The sequence below is a fragment of the Amblyomma mixtum genome, chromosome 2 (assembly GCF_055824585.1).
Source record: "Amblyomma mixtum isolate Tamu chromosome 2, ASM5582458v1, whole genome shotgun sequence".
Classification (NCBI taxonomy): Eukaryota; Metazoa; Arthropoda; class Arachnida; order Ixodida; family Ixodidae; genus Amblyomma; species Amblyomma mixtum.
In genome coordinates this window covers 1,925,850-1,937,635 of record NC_143013.1, presented here as the reverse complement: position 1 = coordinate 1,937,635, position 11,786 = coordinate 1,925,850, and the positions used below count along the sequence as shown (strand labels likewise).

The window sequence follows — 11,786 nt, the reverse complement described above, 5'->3', positions numbered from 1 at the left end:
TCCGCCCCATTTCGTCGCTGCCACCTCACGAGTAAACGGCAGCCAGGTATTCACACTCTGAAGTGTGACCCGAAGGGCAATATCCTTTGAATTCCTCCGAGGCTGGCGATTTATTTGTAGAGACCGGTCGTGCATCCGCTGCGTACACGTGTGCTCTCCGTGGAAGCGAGGCACGTGTAGGGGCTGCCCCGACAGTTCATTCCGCGATGCATGCGGCGATCGATTAACGACTTTAGAAAACGGGACCTTGCTCTCGTAAAGGGACGTGCAAGGGCTTTAAGGGGGGTGTGAGACGAGGTTACTATATTTTCCATCACGATTAATCTCCTTTACATTTTGGATCACTTCACTGTGCACCCAGATTTAAAAAAAAGTTTCCAGTGCACAGGTGCCGCAAAAACACAAGCTGGAGAATAAAATGTGCACACTCCGAAGTTCGGCTTGTTGATAACACCGCCAACCGTGAATATTCGGATGAAGCTCCGCCCACTTTCAGGATGACCGCTGCACGGAATTCCGCCACGACGAAAAACGTAGTCCGTTGTTGAAACTTGTTACCTAAACAAGAAGCTAATCACAAGAAAAAATACATAAGTTCTAGATGTTTGGTACCTGACTTGGTTGATATAGCCAAACGCTAAAAGTCTGATTTTGTTTACTGTTGTGATTGGCCAGCGGAGTAATACAGGACGCCGCGGACCGTGACCCACTGTTACCAACTGCTGTTTTTTTTCTTTATGCTGTATCTTACTATAGTGAGTTTAAACCCATGCACCCAGAGCGCGAAAAAGTTTGGTTTACTGGGAGGGACGCGGTGGTCCTGGAACTTTGCCTTAATTATTTCTTTCACATGCTGGTTCCCGTTGCCCAGCTTTAGAGTGTAACTAATTTGCACCATTGCAATCCTGTCAATGTTACCTGGGTGGTTCGGAGTCTTGTCAAGCTCCTACTGTGCAGCTTTTTCTTCTGCCCCTCTTTTTCACCGTGTATCTTTTCTTCCTTGGTGAAAAAAAAAAGAACTGATTTATTGATTGAACTTCGGTTCCCGGTCGTATACTAACGTGTTGTGTAGCGGCTGGATTCACAGAGCTCATCGGGCACAAGGCAAGTTACCGATCAGCCAGGGTTTATCGACAAATCACGAACTGACCGTACGTGTGAAAATGTATGAGAAATGCTTCCCGAATGTAGCCCTATGCTTTCTTGTTTATTATCCAGTGAATGACGCAAGTAGCTTCGGTCACAGTAAATGAGATGTGCTTCTCATCTCAAACTTCCCTCGCGGCGTTCAGCAAGATGAGGCATTGCGTGACAATGTGTCAGTCATCAATTCAGCGAATTCACACATACCCCGCCGCGGTGGCTCAATGGTTATGGCGCTCGGCTGCTAGCCCGAAAGACGCGGGTTCGATCCCGGCTGCGGCGGTTGAATTTCGATGAAGGCGAGATTATAGAGGCCCGTGGAATGTGCGATGTCAGTGCACGTCAAAGAACCCCAGGTGGCCGAAATTTCCGGAGTCCTTCACTACGGCGTCCCGTATAGCCTGAGTCGCTTTGGGACGTTAAATACCAATAAACCAAACCGAATTCACACATGCCCTGAATTTCCAATACTCCTGCCAATTTTCGAATTCACGTTTAAAATCCTTGGACCCAGATCTGAAGCTCCGGCTTCCATCCAGCCTACCACGACGTGAAGAAACTTTACTGTGTCGCCTGTGGCTTGGTGTAGCTTTCACCAGCCATTACTCTTTCTTGATCGGTATGGCTGATAGCTCTGCATGTGCCACCTGCGGGTATGACGAGACTATATCCCATATTCTTGGTGACTGCACTGCCTACAGCGTCGAAAGGCAGTCTCTCAGTCGTGCGCTGGAGCGTTTAGATCCACGCCCACTGACGGAAATGAAGATTCTCGGCCACTGGCCGCGGCGATCGTCGGCGGTGAAGGCCTCAAAGGCAGTGCTCCGCTTCTTGCGGTCTTGGCCTGCATCACAGGCTGTGACCACGAATGCCAACATTCATGTGACCTCAATTTTCTGTTACTCTCCTTTCTCTATCATTCTTTTTTATCCCCTCACCCCTTCCTCCCGTGTAGGGTAGCAAACCGATTATTCTTTCGGTTAACCTCCCTGCCTTTCCTCTTATTCCTCCTCCTCTTCCGGACGCCAGCACGGTAATACGTAAGCATGGAGCCACGTTCCGTTTTGCCTAATTTTGACGCTACTTGCACGTCTCTCAAACACACAGCAGAACGATGACGTCTCCTAGAAGGCTCTATATGGGCGCTCTTCATCTTGCGCTAGCCATGTCCATAATATATCGCGACTCCATCTGACTCAAACGTGCCACCCCACCTATTTTTTTATTGCGAAAGCAACACTACGCTAGTCGCCGAGCCATTTCGCGGAGCTCTGGAAAGGCCAAGCTGCGCATGCGCGAGGAGCGGGTGACGTCTCATGGCATGATCCGCCGCGTTTCCAACAAGCGGGGCGGTCTGCGGGGCAGGGACGCGCTTCGGCTCGTCTATGCCTTCGTGACTAGCCGGATCCTCTACGCCGTGCCATATCTCCGCACTACTAAGCAAGACGAGGCGCGAATAGACGCCGTCATCCGCAAGGCAACTAAGCGAGCCCTGGATCTCCCGGTGGCTACCTCTAATGCCAAACTCAAGGCATTGGGGGTGCTAAACTCCTACCAGGAGCTGCGGGAGGCCCACCTCGTGAACCAATACACGCGGCTCATGCAGACGGCCCCTGGGCGCCGCCTGCTAAACCGCTTACACATCCAACACGACTGCACTCCAGAGGAGGCGGAGCGTATCCCAGTACTGTGGCGCCATATGCTCTGGGTCTCCCCGCTCCCCCGTAACATGGACACCGACATGCACGTAAACAGGCGACAAGCGCGGGCTCGGGCTCTTGAGAGACAACACGGCTCCCGACCCGGTGTATATTATGTAGACGTAGCAGGCCCATCGCCCACGGGATTTTACACGGCCGCTGTCGTTCACCAGGAAATGCACGTTGATGGACTCTCTTTTCGAGCCCCGAATTCAATGCGAGCCGAGGAAGTAGCGATAGCGCTTGCTGCCGCCCACGCCAATTCGAGAATCATCATTACGGACTCCCGAAAAGCATGTGATCATTACTTGGCAGGGGAAATCTCCCCCTTAGCTGCTTGCATTCTAAGACGGACTGCCACTGATCCAACACCCAAAAGAATCATTTGGGCTCCTGGCCACCAGGGCTTACGAGGTAATGAGGCCGCTGACGCGGCTGCCCGAGCGCTTACTCACCGGGCTCCTCATCCCAGCTCTTCTGGCTCGGAGACTAACCAGCCGCTGCTGCGATTCAAGGAAATTATAACGCATTATAGCGACATCCACCGCCTTTTCCCGGCCCCTGCAAAGGGGCTGAGTAAGACGGAGGAGCGAACTTTAAGGCGCCTGCAGACAGGTACTCTACTCTGTCCTGCAATCTTAAAGCATTACGATCCTAACACGGATGGGCGATGCCCACACTGTGGGGAGACCTGTGATATCTTCCACATGGTGTGGGCATGTACTCAAAATCCCCACCTCCCCCCTTCCCCTACCCCTTCCAGAGAGGCATGGGAGACTGCCCTTCTCAACTGCTCCTCGCTTGAGTCCCAAAGGGCTCTGGTGAAACGGGCTAGAGACGGGGCATTGTCATGCGGTGTCCCGGACTAGGGACGCCGACCATGTAGCGTGGCCACTCTGTGGCTCCCAAACTCTATTTCACTAATTAAAAGTTTTCACCACCACCACCATGGCGCACAGCTGGCGCGCCGGGGCCGCCGCCGGAGCCGCCGCCGCGCGCTCGCCATCGCCTCGCCGACAGTCTCCCTCTCTCTCTCCCTCTCTGATGTGCAATAGCGATTGCGCATCGCCATCTGCGTGGTTTGTGGTGTATATAAAATTGGCAGTGGCTTAGCTCTGCTATGCCATAATATACGTAGCGTGAGGTGAGGGCGAGGTGTCCACATCTCGATGGACACCTGACCGAGAGGGAAGGCGCATAACTGCCCTCTTGGAACAGTGGACACCTCAACAATGCTTTAAGCTAAGTGGCAGTAGTGACAGGTGTGCGCTGCATGCGTTGGCATTGACAACGTTGTGCCAGAAACGCGGCGCTGAAGCCATAGGCCGTCGGCGTTCGTTATGTTCATTGGCGTTGGCGTTGACCACGTTTTACACTTCGATCATTTTAATGAAAGGAAGCACGCATAATGGCTCACTGGGTCAGTGGACGCCTGAATCGTGCTTATAGGTACTGGGGTGATTAGAGATGTGAGCTGCAGGCATTGACAAGGTAGTGCCAGAAACGCGGCGCTGAAGCCATAGGCAATCGGCGTTTTACACTCCGATCATTTTAAGGAAAGGAAGGCGAGCGCGCGCGGCGAGGCACGCCAGCTGTGCGCACTGACGTCACTTGCTCCTCGCGCATGCGCAGTATGGTCTTGCAAGAGCACGCGAAATGGCGAAACTGTGGGAAATGTAGCTCACGCAACGAGCAGATGTCGCTTTCGCTATCCAACAGGCTTAAACAGAGCTTAAAGGGCCCGTGCCCACCCCAGCGCAGCAGACACTCTCTACCTCTCTTTGAGCGAGCCTCCTCTCCTTCCATTCCCTCCTCGAAATTTTTCTCTCCCGCTCCTCGTCGAGTAGGCTCGGCAAGGCAAAATCACCCCTTCCTTCTCCGGTGTAAGCCGGAGGCGTGGTGTCTGTGGAGTGCGTCACAGGGCGACGTCATGGCCCCGCCTTCAATAGAATTCTTTTCTTGGTTTTTGCATTTTCCACGCACACTGAACGATTGAGAGGCGCGATCGGCTCGACCACCTAGACTTGTTAGCGAGCGCATCCTTTCATACATCTGTTTGTCATTCCCAGTTAACGAGCCACCTTTTCATTTTCTTTTAGGCCTCCCCACCGTTTCACGAGCGGAGGGGCGGAAGTCGGTTGTGTTCGAAACACACGGCGAAGCGCGGACCCGGCAACCGCCCGTTTGCTTTTCTCCATGCGTGTTTGTGTTCTGTGTGTTTGTGTCTTTTCTCCGCTCCAAAGCATATGTCATTCATTGGAGTCAAGGCGTACGCAAGATGCACGAAAGATAAGCGGTGTGTGTGCGGAGCGGTGAAGTGGGCGAGCGAGGGAAAGGCTCTGCTGCACTACAAATTAAAACCTTGTTTTGGGGGGCTCGCATAGAAGAAAAGAAACTGAGAAGGGAGCGCGCACGCAGAGCGTCTCGTGATGTGATCACGGCGGGGGGGGGGGGGGGGGGGGGGGCGAACCAACTCCCTCAGTTTTACTATTTTTTTGCTTTTTATGGCTAGGGTTCAAGGCTGTCGCCGCACGCTCCCTCCGCAGTTTTTTTTTTTTTGTTCCTTCATGCGGGTTTGTAGGCATGAGCCAGAACAGAAGGCGCTGCGGAAAGCCTTGTGCAGACGACGCGACGCCAAGGCTACGCCCAACCTTCTCCCGTCAGTCAGAACGATGCACCAATGGAGTGCCTTTAGCGAAAGTAGCCCCCCTTGACGTCAGCGGGGTGCAGAGTAGTGGGCCGGGGCCGTTTTTGAAGGAAGGAAAGAACGAACGGGCTTTGATTTGAATTTTCGCAGCTTTTCGGGGCGCGCATGGCTCTAGTATTTTGCAGAGGTTATCTTCGATGCCTCATCTATGCAGTGGGCTTGTTTTTCAAAAATGTCCGGACCCTGGGCAGTGGCCCTTTAACACACCACAGCCAATTGTTTCCCCCTTCATATCCACTCTGTTCCTTGTCAATCAGCGATTATCAATTCTGCACCCCTCTGCAGCCATAATTCTTTACAGATTATTCAATGTAACTGCAGGGGCTTTCGGCGTAAGCGCGATCCTCTGCTGCAAATTATCGCTACTTCCTCATCCCCACCAGACATCATCGCAATTCAGGACGCAAACATTTGCAAACAACTTCCCGGATACGCTCTTATCCCCTCGGACTCTACTGATCTTCCTCGGGTGGTCACATACGTCAGTAACTCTTCGCATTACATGGAATACACAATTACAAAATCTATCGCTCACACCTTCATCGAAATTTTACCTCCAACCCCTGCACAATCTCCCTTGTTCGTTATTAACTGCTATCTTCTACCACGACAGCCAGTTAATCTACTCCTTCCACTCCTCAAATCCGTGACGCAATTGGGTGGATCAAATCCCCTACTCATTGCCGGTGACTTCAACTGCGCACACGTGGACTGGGGCTATCGGCGCACAAACCACATAGGCACAGTTCTCTGCAATGAAATGATGGTGCTCCACTTGTCCATATTTAATGATTTTAGCCTGGCCACGCGGGTTGGTAACAGTGTTACTACCGATACCAGCCCAGATCTCACGCTTGGAAGAAATGTGGCCCACCTGCAGTGGGAAAGAACGCAAACCACACTAGGCAGCGACCACCACCTAATTCGCATAACACTCAATATCGCCGCCCTCAGCGCAAATTTACCGTTAGACAAACTAATTGGGACCAGGTACGAAAATTTCGCCAGGAACATGTACAGTCAACACAGGTACCCTTCGACCTCGACACCTGGACTACCCAGTTATAGGAGGACATTCGCCAACATACCCAAACGCTAGACACTACCCCAGACACACCAGTAATTGACAGTAAGCTCGCGCACCTCCTTCAAGCTCAAGAACGCATAACACACAGGTGGGAAACTCAAAAACGCAATAGGAAACTAAAACTCAAACTCGCACAGCTTCAGACCCAAATAGAACACCACAGTGCCACTCTCTGCAAAGCTAACTGGAATCAGATTTGTGACAGCCTCCGCGGCAATCTCTCCACAACCCGTGCCTGGCACCTCTTACGCCACTTGCTAGACCCCACGCAATCTAAAACCCAGACACGCCTTAGCATTCGCCGCCTTACTCATAACCACAGGCAGGACACGGACGCCTTTCTCGCGCAGGTGAAATCAACATACACCACCCCAGGTGACCATTGCAAGCACCCCGAATACATGGGTCCACCTCAACCCCAGCTTGACGCCCCTATTACAGAGGCGGAATTTCGGACAGCCCTTTTGAAATTACGCAATACTGCATCCGGGGAAGATCAAATTACCAATGCTGCCATCCGAAACCTTGACGATGCCTCCATATCTCGTCTAGTCACCCACTTTAACGAGTGCTGGAAGTCAGGTACCCTCCCTGCCACCTGGAAGCATGGAAAAATCATATTTATTCCTAAACCCCACAAACCCATCAACGTAGATAATATCCGACCAATTTCTCTGACATCTTGTCTCGGCAAGGCCTTCGAACACATAATTCTTGCCCGACTAACCACGTACATGGAAGACAACCACCTTTTCCCGCACAACATGGTGGGCTTTCGTGCGCATCTATCTGCACAGGATGCCCTACTACAAATTACACATGACGAGCTTGATGACACGATCCCCGACCTCACTAAAGCTATTCTGGCGGTTGACCTCACAAAGGCATTTGACAGGATTCGACACGACGTCATTTTGCGAGAACTGCAGGCACTACAGGTAGGCTCAAATACCTACAACTACGTTCGCGCCTTTCTCTCGGGCCACACTGCCTCCCTGCACATAGCTGAGCTGAGCACACCACCTTATACACTCGGCGAGCTTGGAACCCCCCAAGGCGCGGTCCTCTCCCACCTTCCCTTTAATATTGCTCTCATCCCCCTCGCTCATAAACTCGCTCTCATCCCAAACCTAAGGCATACCTTCTACGCTGATGATATTACCGCATGGACCACTCATGGATCTGATGGGGAAATTGAGGAAACTTAGCAGCTGACACCATCTCCGCTCATGCGTCATCTATTGGGCTCGAATGCTTCCCCTCTAAATCCGCGCTTCTCCTCATAAGACCGAAATCTGCAGCTAACTCGCCCATTCAAATCGCTTTACAAGGAACCCCTATCCCCGTCACCCCTACCCTCCGTATCCTTGGCCTTTACTTGCATGATTCCGGACGCAACGATCATACCCTTAAAACACTCAAGGCCTCCACGCAATCCGTGTTGCAACTTCTGCGCCGCGTATCCTCCCTGCACAAAGGTTTAGACGAAGCGGGCAGCATGAAAGTAGTGCACGCTTTTACACTTAGCCGCATTTTATACGCCACCCCTTAAGCTGAACCGCACGGAAACAGAGCGAGTGAACGCCATGATTCGTCTAGCAACCAAGGCAGCCTTAAACCTACCTCGCAGCACTAGCACAGCCAAGTTCCTTGAACTAGGCATGCATAACACCTTTCAGGAACTAGTAGACGCGCATCTTCAGACACAGTATCTAAGACTTGCCGCGAGCGCAACTGGCAGGCATGCTTCCCTTCGCATCAACATTCCCGCTAATCAGACATATCTTATAGCCATTCCTCGACACATTCATACCCCCCTCGTTGTGAAACCCCTTCCCCGGAACGCTCGTCCCCTATACCACATTCCTCGCCGCATTGCTCGCGCTAAGGCCCTTCACAAGTATTACGGACAAGCCCAGGGCGCTATTTGGGTAGACGCCGCGTGCACAGCGCATGAAGCTGTAGCAGTTGGTTACAATCCAGCCCTAGCACAGCCCCTCACACACCGCCTTCCCTCGGGCTCTACGCCTGAGGAGGCAGAGGAAACCGCCATCGCCCTAGCCCTTGTACATTCAAATGCAAACTACATCTTTAGCGACTCCAAAACGGCTCTGTTCAACTTCGCGAGAGGCAGGATTCACGCCCCTGCTTGGGAGTTGTTGAACACCCCCACCAAAAACTTACCACGCAGGGTAGAGCTTCAGTGGGTGCCGGCTCACTCTGGGAATCCAGGAAACGAGGCTGCCGATAAATTGGCCCGAGGTTTGATTTTCCGGGCTCAGGACGGCCTCGGTCCAGGCTTCTCGAGAGAACCGGCGCACACCTTTGCAGAGCTCACGCAAATGCCCCGCTTGGACCGTCGGACTTACCCTCCACCGCACCCCTCCCTTACCCATTCCCAACAGATCCTCTGGAGACGCCTCTAGAACCGCTCTCTCTCATCCCCTCAGCTGCTATCTCACTACTGTGGCACCTCCCCTGCATGTTCCCTGTGCGGCGACCCTCACGGCTGCCCTGCTGATCCTCCCCCGCAGGGACAGCCCGCGTTATCAAGTTGGGAGGACTGGGAGGTCGTGCTCTCGTCTCTGGATCCGCCATCGCAGCTTGCTGCGGTGCTTCGGTGTGCCGACGTCATGAACAAACACCACATGAACGTTCCGACGTAGAGTGGGACCATGCGTTGGTCCAGGGACCCAAGGAGGGTCTAAACACACTTGCCATATCCGGCTATAACTGTTGAGCTTGGTGAGAGTCATCCAATCGCGCCATCACAGACCTCACGCACCGTGCGGCAACGGAGCAGTGTTAAGTGGCTGTAAGAAGAATGAGGAGGAGAGTGCGCGACTTGTCGTCCGACACGAATTGGGCTCATGGCCGCCGCGGTGGCTCAGTGGCTATGGTGCTCGGCTGCTGACCCAAAAGACGCGGGTTCGATCCCGGCCGCGGCGGCTGGAATTTCTTTGGAGGAGAAATTCTAGAGGCTCGTGTACAGTGCGATGTCAGTGCACGTTAAAGAACCCCAGGTGGCCGAAATTTCCGGAGCCCTCCACTACGGCGTCTCTCATAGCCTTGGTCGCTTTGGGACGTTAAACCCCATAAACCAACCAACGAATTGGGCTCAATGCCACAATCACTGCCGTGTGCAGATAGAAGAGGGGGAGAGTAAACAGTGGAATGAAACTGAACTTCGTTCTTGTGAAAGGAAATGGCGCAGTAATTGTCTCACATCTCCATGGACACCTTACACACACCTTAAGGGAAATGAGGAAGATGGGAGTGAAAGAAGAAAGAGGTGCCGTATTGGAGGGCTCCGGAATAATTTCGACCATATTGGAATATTTAACGCGCACTGACATTGCACAGCACACGGGCGCCTTTGCATTTCCTTTCTGCCAATCTTTACAGAGTCCTTGTGCAGGTTAGTACAAATGGCATACAGGTCGTCAGAAGCTTCGTCCAAGCTAAGCCACAGGCCTCATCGCTTTCGACACACGCAGCAGTGGTTCAATGACGACGGCGTTTTCTGCTACCAAACACTAAAGTAGCAGTGTTATGGCATCATCGCCTTCCACCTATATACGTACCATACTCTTCCTTTCCGATGTCCGCTGGTGCAGAGTGGAAGGCAGGGTTGCGTTACCTCCGGCCGACGTCTCCACCTTTGCCGTCATTAAAGTTGTCTCTCTCGCTCAACTTCCCCTAGGCACGACACTCACATGTCTCATATCTATCGCCCTCACCAAGGAGATGACAGACGCAGCTGTGCCGCACCGTGGCCGAGGCTAGTAATAGGCCAGCTAGGGGAAAAAAAATGATTTGCAGAGCTAAGCTAACCGCCTCGGCGCATTAATCAGCGAAAGCTGTTAGCTTTGGCTTAGAGATTTAGGTTAATCCCATCCTCTTACTCCTGTACCCCAAGCGTGGAGAGGGGGATTTCTCTCTTTGCCACCTGCCACGTTTGACAGGTGGCGGCCATTTACGTTAAATTCATTCTTAAAGGTCTCAAGGCTGACGCTGTTGATTCGACAGTAGAATGCAGATATACATGGTCTGTTCTGAAAGTAGTAGGACTCATTTTTTTAAACAAGATTTATTCAAGAGAATAGTACAAACGATTACAATTTTTCAATGTAGCACCCTTCCGTACCTACACCCTGCTGCCAATGAGTTTTACAGTTTTCGTACGCCTTCAGGAACGCCTGGACCGGAATGCTGTTTAGCTCCCTCGTCACGGCCTGTTGAACCACCTCTACTGATTCGTATTGTTTCATTTTGAGCGTCGATTTTATTCTCGGGAATAGAAAAAAGTCTGGCGGGGCCAAGTCGAGACTGTAGGGGGGCTGAGGCAGCGTTGCCGCCTTGTGCTGGGCAAAAAATCGGGGTCCTCATTCACATGAAGAAGATCCTACCGGTTGGCCTTTTCCTCCTCTGACAACACTGTTCTTAGAAGCGAGTCCAGGTCGCCTTAAAATGCGCAGCCCTGCAAAAAATATACCTAGAGGATGATTCCTGTAGAGTGTGTGGTAAGTCTCCAAAGAAAACTCAACATATTCTGTTGGAACTTCTCAGCATCAGTCCCGATGTCGATGCCTGCGAGGTCAGCCTCTCTGAGCCACTAAAGTTGAGGCTTAGAGAATGTAAAGCGTGTCAACGCTAGCGGTAGTAAAAAAAAAAAAAAAACATTGTCGTGGTCGGGGGAAGACGTAAGCATGAAATGGTTTGCAGTATACTGCAGAAGCACATCCTTGAGACTAAACGCCGTTGCAAGATCTGGCCTCTGCTTAACACAACCATCCGTCAACGTAGCCCGGGCGGCAGAGTGCAGCGTCCAGAGCCACATCTTTCTGTCGCCCTTACTGTTTACAACGGATTCGCCGCCGCGCTGAAGGATGGTGCCATGGCTTCGCACGAAGCCAGTTAGTTGCCCGCTGGCGCGCGGAATACGCAACACGTGCGGTGCTCTCGCTTCGCTCAGACATACCAAGGGCTGCGGATTCGCCGACCACGGGACTAGGACGACGCTGTTGCGGACGCATGCGCTGGAATGGCAACAGCACAGCGCGTAGGCATCAGGGGACAGGCGAAAGTTTCGCCCAAGTTCGGTTAGGTTTGGTTCCGTGTTCTCCGTTCTGGCGTCAAGGTCTTCAGC

At 52.4% G+C, this 11,786-nt stretch overlaps 1 protein-coding gene across 4 annotated transcripts in view; it reads left to right on the top strand.

Annotated features, from left to right (window-relative positions):
• Positions 1–11,786, top strand: part of LOC149358215 (regulator of nonsense transcripts 2-like) — a 107,790-nt gene that overhangs the window by 26,978 nt on the left and 69,026 nt on the right. The window lies entirely within an intron of this gene.